Source organism: Netta rufina (assembly GCF_964035555.1).
Source record: "Netta rufina genome assembly, chromosome: Z".
Classification (NCBI taxonomy): Eukaryota; Metazoa; Chordata; class Aves; order Anseriformes; family Anatidae; genus Netta; species Netta rufina.
The window spans coordinates 9,574,306-9,592,921 of record NC_140126.1 but is presented as its reverse complement, the minus strand read 5'-3'; the positions used below and the strand labels follow the sequence as shown (position 1 = coordinate 9,592,921).

Below are 18,616 nucleotides of genomic sequence, written 5' to 3'. Positions count from 1 at the left end.
AACTGCTAAGTGACTTTATGCATCTGGAAATAAGAAAAGATACATTTATATTGTACACATGTGAGGTCCATCCTTGGAGGAAACACCTTTCTGCATGTGTTACTAAGGTATATTCCTTTAGCTAAAGCTGTTATGTCAAAGGAAGGTAGTGCATTATGTTCAGTTTATGTACCCACTTTCTTAAAACCACTGTAATACCCATCAACACTACAAATAATTTTCAAGAATTATTTGAAATCTCTGAAAATTCCAAATGACTGCAATTAAACCTGACAAGACATACAACTAAACAGACAGCCATTCATTTCTATGTAGCAATTAAACAACTATTATTCACTATTGCTCAGTTGTGTAATATATGGAAACAGAGCGATGACCTCAACACATTTTGGAATGGAACAATGCCCACATGTCAAACCCAACACTAAAACTGTCAATCCACAAGGAATTTGAGGTATATAAGTGTACAGAAGCAATGCTCTCACTTCTTAACTCAGACTACAATAAAGATCCATTTTCTAGACAGTGTACAAAATTTTAGCAGTGGATAAAGAAGGCAAAAATTTAGGAACATCACAACTTACTGAAATGCCTCATTTCGCAGACTTCTACCGATTTTATGTTAAGCCCTTATATATATTTCTTACTTAATAACTGTTAAAGGACGTAGAGTATTAGATACATCCTACAAGATCTATATTCAAATTATTCAATAAACTTTTTGTTCTGCTCCATAAGGAGCTGCTTCAGATACTCCACACCACACAAAGATTACTTGAGTTACCAGAATGGTCTTCTTACATTTACAATTTAAAATTTAAATGTATATGATTCAGATTAAGTCACTATTAGTCATATACATAACCTTGATCACTTAACTGAGACGGATTAACATCAACATGCATCTTCAACTTGGTCAGCATTATTGACAGCTAGCAAGATATTTGTCACTCACACTCTTCTAGTACAGAAATGACAATTTTGGATCTTCATGTGAAACATCATAGAAACTCTGCGAGCACTTTCTTTTCAAGTCAGGAGAAAAAGAACAGTCCTGGATATAAGGAAACACAGTTTTCATACCCCATGTCTACTACTTATCTGCTGTGAGACATTGCTTGTGTGCCTAAGTATCATGTCTTAAATGGGATAAAAATGTCCCACTTTGAATCTGTGCTACAACGATCAATAAATAAGGTGGGTTTGCTCATACCTTTGAGCTGCTCAGGTTCTACCAAGACAGAAGCCATTAAAAGTGTCTATTAGTAATACTCTAATACCCCAAGTCCTTACAAACTCATTTATAAAATAAAGTAAAAACAAACAAAAAACACTTCAGGAAAAAAAAAAAAAAAACCCTCTCTGAATAATGCTCATATTACAAGCAATTTTGCAACTGTTGAGAAAACATGTCTGTAGTGTTTCACGTCTTCTGGTTGACTGGTGAAGTTGCAGGGGAATGCACAATTCCGTAACTACTGTTTCCATAAACAAGAAAGCTGTAAAAAAAACACTCTTCAGTAGTTCTTCCTCTGTGACATAGGGGAAGAACATATGCTTGAACATAGTTCCAACTTAGTATTCTATCAAATGAGAAACGAAAGTACAGTATAAGCCAAAAACGAGCGTGAGAGAAACAGCTTATAAACACTTATTGGCTTTCCAGAGGAAAAGTTGCAGTGGTGGGAAGGAATGTATAACCCATAAAATCATCTGAATCAAAAGCAGTCCAAGAATTTTGGCTCAGATTTGTTCAAATTCCCTACTATGGACATCTTCCAGGCAACTACAAAAGAAGCCAAAACAAGGATTCCCAATTTTGCACAGTTTGCTGAGCTAGGGCAGAAATTAGCTGCCATTTCTGGAATTTGTTCTGTAGGCCTGAATTTTTCACATTAACCTCATATTTGACATCCACCTTGGACATGTGGGCCACGAGGAGATATGGCTTAGTTCTGAAACTAACGCTGTCTCACATTAACACCTACTGCTGTCCCAGTCTTGCATGTTTCCCAGGACTCTTAATAACTTACATTTCATCTCTTAGGAGCCACATGAAACACACAGTAGATAAGCTTACAAAAACTGTTTTGGCCTAAGTTTGTCATTGCCACTAATCTGCTTTAAGGATAAAGTGCAAAGCATACTGATCACTTGAAGGCCTGCCTTTTAAGCTTACCTTACTTTCCATGGTTAACCTTCAGGTACTATGGATCCTCACTTCATCTGGTTACCACAGGTTATATGCAGTCTAAGATACCAAAAATGGACCTCAGAGTAGAGAATGAGAGGAACCTCACAAGAGGATGCCATCATGAGATCCTAATAAACCTCTACAAACAGGGAGACACTCCTCCACTGACACCTTATTAGCTGAAGTTACTCTTCACAAGCCAGTTGTTTCAGGCAGATGTCAAACTATTCCGTAGGGAAATATATTAAAATGCGAAAATTCTGATGCTGTTGGCAACCTGTTCCTACCTGTGAAACAACTTGTCCTTTGAATTTCAGTGCATTACAAAAATATGAAAACCGAATGCAAAAGAATCATGCTTTTAAAATACAATCATCTGTTTGGCACAAACTTGTACTATTATAATCAGTATAATATTATTAACATAGATTTAATCTATTAAAATGCACCATCAGCTATTCATGCATTCTCAAATCCTCACAGTCACTCTGCTACTGAACAATTACAGCACTGTGGCATATACATGTAGGTGAGGAAACCAGCTAGCAGGAGTGAGCAAGTACATATAAATAGATTTTTGCAGTTGGTTGTGGGTATCAAGAGCTTAGGAGTATCTATTAATACAGATAGGCACAAGATAGATACACATTGCACTGTCAGAAGTTTGCACAATAAAGGCAGTGGGGGAGTTCTGGCTAAGACACCGGAATTTTTCATAAGCTTAGATATTTGCTCTAAGACAGTAATTGCTGTTCAAGCGATAGGCCTGTTTACAAACTTTCGCTTAAAGAATTCAGATAACTCATGAGCAGTATTGTCAACTGCAAGCAAACCAACCTATTTACCCCAATGGATGAAAGTCCTGAGATGACCTCCTTAGAAATTGAAATCAAAACAAGATATGGTATGTTAAGCCTAGTGCTTACACAGTAAGCCCTTTTCATTTTAAAAGTGCCAAGCTGAGAGATTATTGTCAGTGTGCTTCAGAGCTCCCAGAGCTTCTCCTCCAAAACTTTTCAGCAAGAACAATGGCACAGACAAGAGCTCAGGCAGTGTATTGCCAGGGGTTGCCATGCAGTGCTTTCAAAAGAGCAATGAAATCTAAAACTGGGCTGCATTCTTTGATGAGACAACTGATCACAGATTAAAGATAAAATAAGTAATATTTTATTCAGCTAATTTCAAATACAAATGTACTATATATGTAAATGTTCAGATTCTAACATCAGCTCCTGGCCTGCAAGACATATTTCCTAACAAAGAAACCTCAGTAATCATTCTTTTAGTGTCTCTGTGCCTCAATCATTCTTGATTTATTTTACTTTTTTAATCTGCAGAAACTGCATTATGCACAAATACCTAAACACCTTTGAACCAAAACTACTTATCAGGAAGTTCTCTTGCTCAATTTAGTTCTGAGTATCAGCCAATGCTACACATGGTTATGCAAGTTCTAGAGAAAACACAGCCTGAAGATATTTTCTTGCCCAAGTATAAATTGGGCTTATATTGCTCCAAAAAAGTTTCCAAAGGCAATTTATATTATGAACTACACTACTCCAGAAAGGTGAGACACCAGAAAGTGTCAAGAAACACTAGAAAAAATAATCTTCTTTACTATACTCACAAGCACGGAGGTTTAATACGTCTATAAATAAGAGAAGAAAAATGAATTTTCACCACCTCATGTTTTCAGTATTTTTTCCTCTCAATGCTTTTCAGAGTAACACAAATTCTTCTGACACCTCTCTCCTACAGTATGCAGAGGATCCACATTCCATTCTTATGCCACTAACCTCCTCTACAGTTACTAAAGTGCTTTCTTGTATTACTGGTTCTTATTTGCTAAATTGATCTCTATATCATCTAACTGCTGTGTATGATCTGTGATGAAGTGTACCAGAAAAGGTCTGCTATCTTAAATATGATTGTACACAGTACTTCAAGATGCAGCTAGACACAAAGTTTTCTCCTCATCAGCCATAGAAGTTGGGTAATTTCTAAGATACTTTGCTACTCATCAGATTTGGTTACAGAGTCCATTATGAGGTTAGTCCCTAAAAGTATTAGACAGGGTTGCAGCTTCCATTAGATCCTACACCATAAGATTACTCCCAAGAGGCAAAGTAATGCAAAATTACATTAAACTACACAGAATTAAACAACAGCTGACAACTATTATTTTTTGACAGGATAGAACTAGTTCTCAGAACTATCATGCAATTCAGACATGCTCATTTAAAATAGCATTATAAAAAGCATAGTTACAACTAATATAGATTTAGTGACATTCGTCTTACTCTGGGGAGTTAATACTCTGCCGAAAATGCAATGAATTAATTGACTACTGCTCATTCTGCATTCAAATACTGATTGCAGATTCTTGTTTGGACTACAAGACTTAAGGGAATCACAGAAAACTAACTGAGTCTTCTCATAAGTCCACTGTATATTCAGCGTATCATAATTGCCTTCCCTAAGAAGAATATTTTATGCACAGCAATTGTACTAAGTCTGGTGTTATTTATAACCTTAATTTAGAAATAATTGAAAGAATCTGCCTTTGAAATTTTATCTCTTAAATGCAGAACCTTCCTTTATTACACAACTACTTAAGGGTTTGCACTATCACAATAAAAACTTATAAAAAATATATTATTTTATATACATTATATTATAATATATATTATAAAATATAATAAAAGCTTGTCCTATATATACATTATAATATCTATATTTTATATAGATATATATACGCACACACGTATTAAAAGAAATTAAAAAAAAAAACACTTTTTTTTTTTTTTACTAGCATCTTTTTCACAAAGGAGAAAAATCTCACATGGAGTCACCAGAGAGGGACATATCAGCAGGAAGAGAACACAGAGGAGAAACAGGATGCCTTATCCCTACTAAGCACCCTACAAAGACATATCAATTCCTACAGAGCACAGTTTGTCATGGGGATGCAGGCGTTGGTGGGGGGAGCTACCACTACCACCACAGAAATCAGAGAACAACTACAACTGGCTGTCCTTACCAAACAAATTGTTATATAAGGCAGCACTTAATCCTTAAAGGGAAAGACTCTTAGAAAAGATAAGCAATACATTCCAAGTCAAAACAAAGAATGTCATTAAAACAAGTTACTATATTGTTGGCAGAAGAGAGGGCCATGTCAGATTTTTATTTTTATTCATATTTTCTATACAGATAACATGTGACAATTACTCTGTCACCATTATTTCTAGGATGCCATTCCAGATGTCATACATACTTCTATCCACTGAATTCAGCCACAAATTTACTGCACATTTCTCTGTTGCCCAAAATTCCATGTGCCCATTTATGTCATCCAAACAAGGCAGGAAAAAAAAAAAAAAAAAAAGCCTCTGAAAAAGTAAATGTAAAGAGTAAACAAGAGATAGAAAAAGCATCTAGCACATGGGAGTTTACATCTTCTGCAGATTTTTTTTTTCCACAGAAGAAATCAATGGAGTCACAAACAATTATTTTTTTTTTATTTTTTTTTTTTTTAACTTTTAGGTTGTCTTAAAGCACAGAATGCTTGCAAAGACCAAGACTATAAACTGTAGAACAAGAGGGGGTTGTCCTTATAAATGATTCAGTACTCTGTGTCACAGTGGTCTTGTAAAATAAGTATACGCAATTTATATACACGGAGTATGATTAACAGAGTTATTGTTTCTTTTGAATTTTCATTCCTGATTTTTTTTTTTTGGTACTCAAAAGGTAGCATTGCAGTTAATCTCCTTAAAGATGGAATGTCACTGGAAATATGTTTATTTTTACATGCAAGACAACAAAGCATGGCACTTGCTCTGCAAGAGACATACACCAAGTGTTTGCACTGAAAATGAGTATGAAACCAGTAGCACTGAAAGCCAGCTGATCCCTGCAGATGTGGTTATAGCCTGATATGCAGGTTTGCCTTCTTTGCAGAGAACAGCATATTACAAGACAATCGTGTGACAAGTTTGTCAGAAAATAGCAGATAAATCTCTGTAAATCCAGATGATGCGTGAAATTTGGAAGAGTACTGACTTGAAAAACAAGCTAACAATTCTATAAGCCATCATAAAATCACAGAATGGTTTGGGTTGGAAGGGACCTCCAACATCACCCAGTTCCAACCTCTCCTGCCATGGGCAGGGACACCTCCCACCAGCCCAGGCTGCCCAAAGCCCCATCCAGCCTGGCCTTCAGCACTGCCAGGGATGGGGCAGCCACAGCTTCTCTGGGCAGCCTGTGCCAGGGCCTCACCACCCTCTGAGTAAAGAACTTCTTCTTAATGTCTAATCTGAATCTCCCCCCTTTTAGTTTTAAGCCATAAATCCTTGTTCTATCACTCTACCCCCAGACAGAGTCCCTCCCCAGCTATGATTATTTGCATCCCAATTTACATTTTAAGTGAAGTCTAGCAAATTCTTTATATATATAGAACTACATTATATAGTATCTTAACCAAAACTCTGAAAGATTCTGGTTTGAAACCTGCACTAAAAAGCAAGTGCCTTAATTGTTGCCAGATACACTTCAGAAGTTTAAAAACTTAATCACTATTTTCCCCTTCTACTTAGAATATTCCTGATATGAAGAATGAGAGTTCACCTTTTCCAAACAATTGCAAATTCAACTTGAAATGTTAACATGATTTGCCTTTAAATTGATCTGTCTGTATCAGTGATTACACTTACGGATTATTTCATCTTTCACTCTAGCCCTTTCAGGGCCATGAACCCAGCATTTTCACCAAATTAGCTTTGTGCCTACACATGTGTAGCATAATAGCAATATTTGCAAGAAAGACATTTATTCAACCCAAAGTAAACATAAAGGCAGACTTCCATGCAGGCCCAGAGATGGAAGCTCAGTAACATGCAGAAAACATGTCATTAATTTTGTTAGTTGTCATTTGGATACACGGACTAACAGCAAAATGAGCAATCTCTCCTTGTTCTGAGCAATCTGAAATGTTTCATGACTTTTATTTCTGGTACTTCAAAACAGGCATGAACTAGCACAATTGCACACTGAGGGGTCAAGGTGGCACCAAATCCCTCCAATTTAATTTCACTAATGAGACAATACATAGCTGCAGGACACAGCAGCGGATGTGTACTACTCACAAACCTCTTTTTGTCATGCTTACATTGGTCCTGCCATGAAATTCTGTTTGCTCTGAAACTCTGGAGATTTATCACCATCACTGTTTCCTCAAGAACCAACAGGTACACATTCTTACTCACAAACACGTGGTCAGTAAGTCTCAGTCATCTGGCTAAATCTGGAGAAAGGTGTCCCATTTTGGCCCTCATCCCCTGTTTTCTAATAGAGTACTGGTTAATATAAGGTCTGTGGGCCTCATCCACTTCACATGAGGCACACTATGGTTCAACATACTTGGTGTCACAGAGACTGACTGTGTTTTGGCCATGGGAACAATTTTTTCCTCATACACACACATGAACCACACAACAGCAACGCCATGTCTTCCAGCATGTCCATGCAAACAACTCATCCATTACTGAGAACTCCAGCTTTGGCTTTCATTCCAGATATGTTTTTGATGATTTAATTGAATATTTTAATTCTACACAACTTTTTTTTTCCACAGCAGAAATTTTGGTCACACATAAAAAACTAAGTTCTGTTCCCAATTTCTGTAGCTCTTCCAGGATTTATTTCATGAATTCATACTCATTATTGTATCAAAGATGATCAGTGGCACCTGTGTACTGTAAAACAGCGAGTGTGAATGAATACTGCCCTTACTCCTGACCTTGTTTCACTACCTGAAAATGCAGATGCACTTAATGAAATGAATTCTACGCACCCCAGTCAAAACCTTTACATAACTATCTACTCTGAAAACTGTTTCCAAGCTAGTTCTTATGATGACTGCAGAAACTATGAAAGACACGGAAGTTCTTGACGGGCTGGTGCACATCTAAGATGGTTTCGCTGCCCCCTAGAGACATTTTGGGGAAGAAAAAAAAAGTACATTGATAGCTAGCACTATGTGAGTTACAGGCGTAGCAAAGAAATGGGCGAGTTTTTGAAGGCAAAAATTGACTTCACCTCATCAATGCAGATGAACTCAAACTTGTGTATCAATTAGGTAACTCAGATATAAACAAAAGTGAAGACAGAACAGCAGAGAATGAACAACCTCCATGCAGTGCAGCCAACCTGCACAGAAAGCAGTGCTGTCCCAAGCTGCCCAGAACACGGGGTGAGTTGTTGTAGGAGTAAGACATTGCTCTCACACAGATAAATGCAAGACCGCTTAGTTCCACCAACTCGTATTTGTGTGAGAACAAATTTTGCTATAAAATGTCATATATTTTTATTTACTTAACACCGGTAAATGAATTAAACCTGGAGCTAAAAGTGGAAGTCACAAATCGCTTTCTTTCTCTTATTATCAAACTGTTTTGTCTCTTCTTCTGTCTCATCAAGAGTGTAGAAGTGAATGCACAATGCTGATAGTCCCACTGAAGATGTATCTTCAGTCCCACTTGGAAAACTGCAGGTCCATGTATGTGTTGAGTGAAGTCACCAAAATTATTTACACAGAAAATGATCTAATTCTCCAACCTTAAGTAATGAACCATCTCATGAGAGCTTCATGTGATGGCTCTTTATTAGCTATTTCTATTATGGCACATTTTAGAAAACTGAATGGAAAGTTTTTTATCCCTGTTGCATAGAGATCCCTCAGAAACTTTTCCTTTACAATATTAAAAAAGTTTCAGAATTTATCACCTTTTCACTACTCTTGCACATTATGTTTATGACAAGAATAGCTTTTTCATTACAAAGTAATGTATTGATTCAAAACCAAATGCGATGTCTAGGTCACCTGACTTACATGAGGGTCCTTACATGAATAAGGCAGCTCCTCCAGTTTTCTTCTTCTAACTTATTCTTCATTAAGTAGATAGTCTTTAGAACAGTTCACGTTATTTTAAAATTGAAAATTATCTGTATTTCACATCTGTTGTTTCTGCAGAAAAATAAAATACTTCTAGTAGAATGAAATAATAAACAGTTTTTTAAAAAAAGCAACAAGTGTACTCCCTGGAATTCTACTAAAAGCTTTAAACACATTTCAAAAGCCTCAGGACTGGACCATGAAAGGGGATGGCTAATAAAAAAAAATCATATGAATGATTTTTTATGATTCTTCTGTTCCTTTGGAGAAAGTAAGTATTTTGATTTATGAAAGGAAATCAGAAAAAAAAAAAAAGTAACATATTCCCCATAACTTTTAGTTCTATGAACATTTATCAATCCTCAATTACTATGATGCAATTTGGAGAAACATTTATAAACAGTAGACAAGGTAATTCAGCAAAATATTATCCGAGATCCTAATAATTTGAAAACAATTTTATTAGATATTAAAATACCAAAAAGATAAGCAGGACTAAAAGAAGGAAGTTCAGTACGATTGTTTTGTGATCTGGACAGTGTTAGCATCAGGTATGTATAGTCCCTGTATACTGCTAAGTGCCCAGCTGCAAATACAAGATGCCATTGCAGCAGTTGTAAAACAATACATGTGGTAGTCTCATGTTCATAAAAATCGAAAGCCATCTTTTAAACAAACAGCAGACATTCCAAGAGTCAACAAAATTGCTCTCCAAGGATATGACTGGAGCAGTCTGTAGTTCCAGCAGTTTAACATAAATCATTTAATCGAAAATCCTGTGAAGACTTGTTTTGGAAAGGAAACCTAACTACATGTCACTTACACCCTTCCTTCAAATATAGCCCTTCTAAATTATTTTATCATCCGATCATAAATATTTCTAATACTTGTTAGAATCCACTGTATTTTCTACTCATTCAAGCAAGCATTCCCCATATCTGTATTTCTCATTATTCTGTTTAGAGCATAAACAGCTTGTTCAAAAAGATAACATTCACGTGACAAAGAAAATTATCTTCCATTTATGTATTTCACAGTGTGATACTATCAGCAGAGAATATTACTGTTAGCTCTCTTTCCAAATTTAGAAGTATTTTATTTATTTTAACACTGATAAATGCAATATGCTATCTGTACTTCTTTGTAGAAGTACATTGGATTTTTTTGCAATTGCCAATAAAAGCACCATGCAAGAAGGTAGTCCCCACTTTGCATTGACTATGCAAGTCTTTTAGGTTCTCAGAGAATAAATTAATTTTAGTCCCTTCATCCTCAAATATTCTAAGTTTTACTTAAAGAAAATGACACTGAGGATCACACATTCACATGCCATTGCATAAATGGAATTTCATAACATTTACAGCTACATGTTTTTGTTAAACAATACTATATGGAAAGTTCAGCCATGAGACTGAGACAGAATGTAGATAGCATGTAGAATATCTGTTCATAAAATCTTAGAACTCTTTTTCTTCTCCTAAGAAGCAGATCACAGTATTGCACAGCCTCAAGTTTATCCGTGCCTCAAACAATGCAGGCAGAAAACGTTTTTGCTCTGCCTTGAAGGGTACTACAGGACTTCAGCTTCAACAAAATCTTGTGACTATAAAGAAACCAAGGGTCTCAATATTCTCAGTGCAGGAGCTCTGCAGCCACAGTGATCTGGTCCAGACATGAAGGAATTACTTGGCATCTGCCTTAGCAAATCCAGCAGTGGTACCAGCAGCTCCCAAAGGAGTTTTCTATAGGCTTCATCAGGCCTGGCACTTTCTCAGCTCAGCCAAAGAGTAAAGACAGGACTTAATTATTGTTACTACTTTCTTTTTTAGCAAAGCTTAGAGGTCTTATTATGATATGCATAACATTTTCTTTAACAATACTAAAGGGACCTCAGTCTAATTTTTAAGTATTTGAAAGTCAAATAATGTATGCCTGTTAATTGCATCATAAAATATGTATAAAAGCACTCATAGGACTAAGTATCTGTCTGTCTGTAGAGACATCCTGGAACTTCTCATAATCAGACAAAATTACTAAAACCAGTATCATACCGGCAAAAAGGTGTGCACAGTATACAGCAGAAAAGTCTTGGCCTTACTATGCTCTAAAGAACTGACAAATAGAGATTTTGTAAGTACATTAGTTTTCTCTGAGTACAACTTGTAATCATTGTAAGGCAGCACGTTAAAGAGGTGAAAAGCAAATAACCATGACTTTCTGTGAAAGACAGGCATTCCCTAAGGGAATTACTATGTTAGCTTCCTCTTGTACACACAATGTTCCCAGTTTTTTACTATACATTTTCCTTCTCTTCCAGCTTCTGATTGATTCTCCCAAATATATACACAGAGTTTCATCATACTCAATTTTGGGGGTTGATTTTGCTTTCATTTTGCAAACTTTGCAGAGAATGAGACCATCTCAGGTGAGTTAAAGTTTTGCAATACCAGCAACTACAGTGATGATCCTTAACAAAAATTCCATTACTTGTTCCATGTATAATGTACAGAAAATACATTTTCCTGATTTTTATAGTAGAAATGTTGTCAAGACCTGAGAATATATTATGCACAGCTATGACAACAGTATTTTCCTCCCAATAGAAGGTAACACAAAATGATACGGAAAGCAATGGTAATTACTACCTATTTTTCATCAACATATCAGTGACTAGAAGTTGGTCAAGAAGAATGCCTCTCATATTCAAAACTGAACTTTTCTGTCTCTATTGCACACACAGAAACTCCTTTGTTCAGCTTACTTCTCTTTGTCTTCTTTACACAAGAAAAAAGATGACTGGGTAAATAATATTAAATACTTACTAGGACGGACAATCCTCAGACTAAATGTAAAAACTCCGTAAGATGACTACAAATTCCCACAACATTTATTTATTTTTACAAGACCATGATTTTTAGTGTGGTACCATAGCCAAATTGTAATTGGAGTAATTACAGCCTACTTAAATTCTCCATCTAAATCAGCAGGAAATGGCTTTCTTCCATTCTGAACAAATGAGTATTACTGGTATGTCCTGTTAAACCCCTGAAAAAATTTAGAAGTGTCTCAAAACAATTCTAAAACTTGGAATAGTGTTATGCTATCATTTTGGAAAGGTGCCCAAATCAGAATACAGCCTTGAAGAGGTCCAAGGCTGTACTTCTTTCAGGGACACAATTACAGCATGGTCAGTATCCTTTTGTTACTGCAGGGAGAAATAGTTCTTAATTCCAAAGAGGAATCAACTGTAACCAAGTCCCATACAGAAAATAAAACCATACAGATCCAACAAATTCTTTCAACCACCATCCCTACACCTGTTGCTTCAATGAAGAAAAATGTGCCACAAGTTATTAGTGCTCCATTAAGTTCTGTTGAAGATCTCAGCACATTAATCACATGTAGAGAAGCATATTCATAAATACACACTCTCTTACTAATGTATTTTAATAGGCGTCATCCATTACCTTGAAAAATGCCCTATGTCCTAGATTTAAAACTGTCCACCCAAAAATCCTGATGTGACTGTTTTGGTAGTCTTTTGTCTGCCTCCAGACTTTTTTTTGATTACATAAACACTAAATATGCTTCCAGTGTGTCACACCCAGGCAAAAAGAAGCTGTCAAAGACTAGTACATCTCCCAGCCTCAAAATTTACCACATAAAATACTGCCTTTGTTATGAATTTGCCCTCCAACAAATTCTCTCTTCTAAAATATCCCTCTTTTGAGACAAGATCTTCTTCAAGTTTTCCAGGACACATATTTTGCAAGATAGAAGCCAAAGATGAAAAGCTTCAAGACTACAGAGCACACTGCTTCCTCCTTATCCCTTCAGCTTACGACAAGCACTGATGATCCAACCGGACTTCTAATTCTCTTAGGAGAAAAAAAAAAAATACTACAGTAAAGCACTGATCACACTTCAAATACTCCTCATCTTCCTCACTTCTCAAATTAATGCAAGTCTTCTATATTAGAAGGAAAATTCTAAGAAGAGGAAAATACCAAAGGGACTTGACACCAAGTGTAGCTACACACTATAAAACAGCATCTCTTACACTACTGGACCCTCGCTACAAGAAGGACATGGAGGTGCTTGAGCGGGTCCAGAGAAGGGCGACGAAGCTGGTGAGGGGCCTGGAGAACAAGTCCTACGAGGAGCGGCTGAGGGAGCTGGGCTTGTTCAGCCTGGAGAAGAGGAGGCTCAGGGGCGACCTTATCGCTCTCTACAGGTACCTCAAGGGAGGCTGTAGCGAGGTGGGGGTTGGTCTGTTCTCCCACGTGCCTGGTGACAGGACGAGGGGGAATGGGCTTAAGTTGCGCCAGGGGAGTTTTAGGTTAGATGTTAGGAAGAACTTCTTCACTGAAAGGGTTGTGAGGCACTGGAACAGGCTGCCCAGGGAAGTGGTGGAGTCACCATCCCTGGAAGTCTTTAAAAGACGTTTAGATGTAGAGCTTAGGGATATGGTTTAGTGGGGACTGTTAGTGTTAGGTCAGAGGTTGGACTTGATGACCTTGAGGTCTCTTCCAACCTAGAAATTCTGTGATTCTGTGAAGTCCTTAGAAACATATGGTGCCATATTAAGAATCATCACTATTTGCACAAATGAAGGTGAATTATGACAAATGTAAGTAAGGTAAGTCCTATTTACTTGTTAATACGATCAGTATTAACACAGAATTTAATCAAGCACAGAAAGATGCTTTATAACAGCTACCATGAGTACATAAAATGAGCTTACATAAATTTAGAATAAAATATAACTAAAATTCAGTTTGCATCACACGTAAACATAAATTACAAAAATTCACATTATTTATAAACCGTGCTGATTCAAAACATTACAAGGCAAAATGTTCAGCAGTTTATTGTTATTATTAATTTTCCCAAAAAAGCTCCAGTAAGGTATGAAAAATTCCCAACAAAGATAACCACCAGTCACTCCTTCTACCTGATGATTACTTGGTAGAATACAGTGTGAGTTGGGCAGTCCTGAGACACTCCTAGAATCAAAAGATGTTTTTCTCATAGCAGACAATTTTCACAAACGTCCCCATTGACAGTTTCATACAAGAAAGCAAAACTGAGAAAAAATTGCAGGAAAAAAAATAAATAATCAATCTCCTATAATGAAAAACACATCTAAAGTTAAGCGTGAGAGACAACAGCAAGCTACCAGGGCAAAGCCACTATTTTGATGCATTTTTATCTGTTGCACAAAGTTTACAAGACTCCAGAGTACAGAACTCCTATTCATATAACTTATAAAGAAAAAAATTGTTTCTTTCAGGGTCAAAAATATGGATGCTTGTGTTTTGAAGTTATAAAAAAATACCATAACAAAAGAGAGACTGTCTCACAATCCATCTGGAAACAAAACAAAATTATTCAATGGAGCTTTCCATCTCTCCTCTCCCAATTCTGCCCCCATGCATACCAACCACAAACTGAAGTACAATCAAGAAAAAAGGCATCACAGAGTCCTCGTAACATCAACACCTGCTTTTAGGGGGGCTCATAGGATCGTACTGTGATCACCAATCGATCAACAGGAAATCAGGACAGCACAGCTGTTTCCTTATTCCCTTCAGAGGAAAGAAAATAACTGAGTTCATGAGCAGAAGTAAGGAGAGGCTCTAGACCCCAAAGGCCTCTGGCATCCATGCTGACACAAAGTCTTCCCAGTTATAAATTAACTGTTTAGACTTAAAACCCACAAGTCTCATATTTCTGCCGCTCTGCTTATTCTCAACCAAATCTGTTCTAGACTGTTTTGTAACTATTGTCTTAAGATCAGACAAACTTAAATCACACAAGTCTGCAAGTTACTTTTCTGTCTGAAACTTTTCATTGGGGTCTTTTAACTCTGGTTTCCAGTTACTGCACTTTATCAAGACAGCTGTAGTGTTACTCAAATATTTTTATATATATATTATACTTTTATATTAAAATATATGTATTTATATTTTTATATATTATATATAATATTAATATATAATGTATATTAATACATATTAATATATATTATATATATAAACAATATAAATTTGAACTAATACCATGTTACTAGGAATTAGTACAGTCAACCAACAAACAAAGTGAAAATTGACAAACACTGAGAAAGATAGGCAGAAGTAAAATCTGTTTCTCCACTTTGTTTTCACCATTGCATGCCTGCAGATTTACAGATCTAAAGCAAGTATTTCACTAGACTCTCCCTTTGGAGAGAGATAATGAAAATAAATTATACTCAGTGCTCAGAACCCATACATCTGAAATTTATGCAAGCAATTATGTAAAAAAACAACAAAACACCACATATCTTATTGGGACTTCAGACACAAGGTTACAGCACAGTTATAGTATAGTGCATTGCATTTTAGAGATTTCAAATTGCAAAGCCTTACTAAGGTACAGCCTTCTTTGCCGGAGGACAACAGACAGGTACACAGCACACTAACACACAGATTAACAAGAAACAGGTATTTTCTGTTTTGTTGCTGATAACTTGCTCTTCACTTCATACTCTGAAAACTCTACTTCACCTCTACTACTGAAAACTTCACCCTGTTCTGTCAAACATACCTATTGCCAAAAATATATTTGTTTTTAACACTTAAAAGATTTTTATGAATCTTCCCATAATTTCTTAATTATTAAACAAACACTGCAATACTACCTAAATTAGTACTTATTATTTAGTTACTTTTTCCCACAGGACCTATCCACAGGACACATCCAGAAGTATCAATGAATGAAGGAGTCTGCTACCACTTGGCACTAATCTGAGGTTTGAACGTGACTGCATTTATTCATATAGCACTCACCACTGATATGGAAGAGATAATTATACCACAAACTGGAACAGTAGTGTATATATAAAAGACTTTTGATTCCTGTGAATTTAATAAAATCAGACGACAAAAATTACGCAACAAAAGAAGTGTCAGAGGATGCCAGCCTTTCACTGATGATGCAATAAAACAGATCTTGAACATTTATTGTATTTACATCATAGCTTACTTGACCAATATGGTAAAATTTATCTTCAACACAACCACAGAATTCTCCTAATTCACTATGGGTGGGAAAGACCACTGCCAACACACTTACATGAAGTGTAAATATTTATTTATTTATTTATTTTAATTAAAATTTCAGAATTGAATTACGGCAATTACGCTTTTTGCCAACTGCAGATAGTGATGTCTCCATAACAGACTACCAGGAAAAATCTTTATTTGCACCACTGCACCACTTGCACCATTTGTACCAGGGGAAACCTTTATTTGCATCAATTCTCACTTTCAAAAGAAAACTCTAGTAATTTCTGGCATGAGTTAAAAGAAAAATCCAGGTATATAAAAACTAACCACAATTACTGTAGCTAATCTGATAAGTGTGACTTGTTTTTAAGCAAAATCCTCTATGATTTTGCAACACATACAAAATGCGTTTGATTATTAGGAAGAACAATTTAAATACAGTAAGTTTAGAAATCAATTTAATTCCTTAAGGCCCTGACAAGGAAACTATAAATCCCAGCATTCCACAGCAATGTAACTTTTTTCATTTAAGGACCATTTATAGTTCTGGTGCTTTCAAATCTCATTTGTTGTTTAAAAAAAATAAATTGATGTAAACAAGTTAATACTGAAACAAAGCAATTAGTAACAAAGCTGATGTAAAGGTTTTTTACTTTTTAGTTTTTTAAAGTTTTTTAAAGTTTTTTTACTGATGTAAAGTTTTTTGTAATATTTCTGTGAAATATCAGCAGACAGGAGTTTAAATTTTGGGTTTAAGTGAGAGGATTTGCTGTGATTTCAAGTTTACACTGACACTGTTTTATTTTAGTGTCATAGACACTGAATTCCTTTGAGCATCTTGGAGATCTTTTACAATGCCAAAGATTAAAGATACCTGCAGGACCCTGTTCCCAAGCCTGGTTGCTTCTTTATGTGTGGATTCAATTACTCAGTGTTATATGCAGTTACAATCTTCAAAAGTGCTGACAGCAAAGCAAAAGATTATTTTCTCTAGGAAGAGAAATAGGGACAGCTAGGGAGACCTGTAATGCAGAAGGGCATTCTGATGAGGCCCCAAAGAACAAACAGAACACCTGTGCAGAACAAGCATACTTTGAGATTTACCACTTCCTAGTGTATGCATGCACAAAGTTACCAGATATTAATAGATACTTTCAGACATTGTTCTTCTTTGTAGTGAACCCAGATTCATGTCAATTTGAAAAAAAAGACAATACAGAGGATTTACACAACCCACACTAATGTACTGGATCCTGAAAAAGGCTAAAAATTATTTAAAGCCCAGACTGAAAAAGAGGAAACACTTCCTTCAACATCAATACATTTAAGTACTTTTCAAGACAGTAACTGTTTTTCTGATTATCTGTTAGAAATGCATGTTTGATAAAATGTCTGGGTAACGTACTGTATTTTCAGATCTTACTATTAGCTAAAAACGTTCAAACAAGCACATCTGAGGTGGTAGAAAAGATGAAATCTGACAGAAAAGTAGTGACTTCATTATGACATGACCGACAGCAACCAAAACATGCTGATCTGTGATGTTCTCAGGAATATTGCCTGACTCTGCAGTGCCATTAACAGCTTGAAGTAAATGGGATTCCTGATACAGATACAAGTCATAAGTTAACTTAAGGCACTTATGACTTACAACATTCTCAAAGATAGCTTGGTATCTATCAACAGCTGGTTCCCTAAGACAAAATGAGTCATGCATAGGGTACAGATGAGATCACAGGGGATATGGCCCCACAACGTACAGTTTGATAATTAAGAAAATCAGTAAGCAGATCAGACAAAGCAATAAAAATACACAAGCATCAGAGTTTCCCACCACTCATCTCCCAGGGCGGGGTGGGGAGGGGGGACACTAAACACTGCGAAAAGTTAACATACAAGGTTAGGCTCCCACTAGCAATCGTGTAAGTTACTGATTAAGAAGTTTCTCTCGTTCTTTTCTCATCCTTTTTCAGTCAGAATTCTAAACTTTAATATTATATTTGACGTGATTCAAGGTAAGAATTTACAGGAAAAGAAAAAAGAAGATGAACACCAAGCCAGAAATGAAGAGGAACAGGCAAGAAATACCTGAGACATCTGAGAGTTGTTTTTTGGGGGATTACACTTGCAGTTATTCAATAGGACATATCAGTTTTGTCTGCTACCAAATGGTTCAGAACAGCATTAGCAAAGCTGTTTTTACAGGACTTATATCATTACTGATACAAAAAAAAGCACAGAAACCATCACACAACATCCACTGCCATGATACATTCAATCCATGAAGGTTTGGAGAAAGCAGATCAAACTATTAAATGCCTTTCCACTTAGCTAGAAGTTTATCAACTCCGTATCTACAGTATCCATATTAGGCTGTTTCTGGTTTTCTCCTTACTTCTAACATACAAGAAAAGA

General features: G+C 36.1%; 1 protein-coding gene across 1 annotated transcript in view; it reads right to left on the bottom strand.

The window, feature by feature from the left end:
- WDR70 (WD repeat domain 70) overlaps positions 1 to 18,616 on the bottom strand; it is a 139,976-nt gene that overhangs the window by 111,788 nt on the left and 9,572 nt on the right. The gene's annotated exons all lie outside the window — the stretch shown is intronic.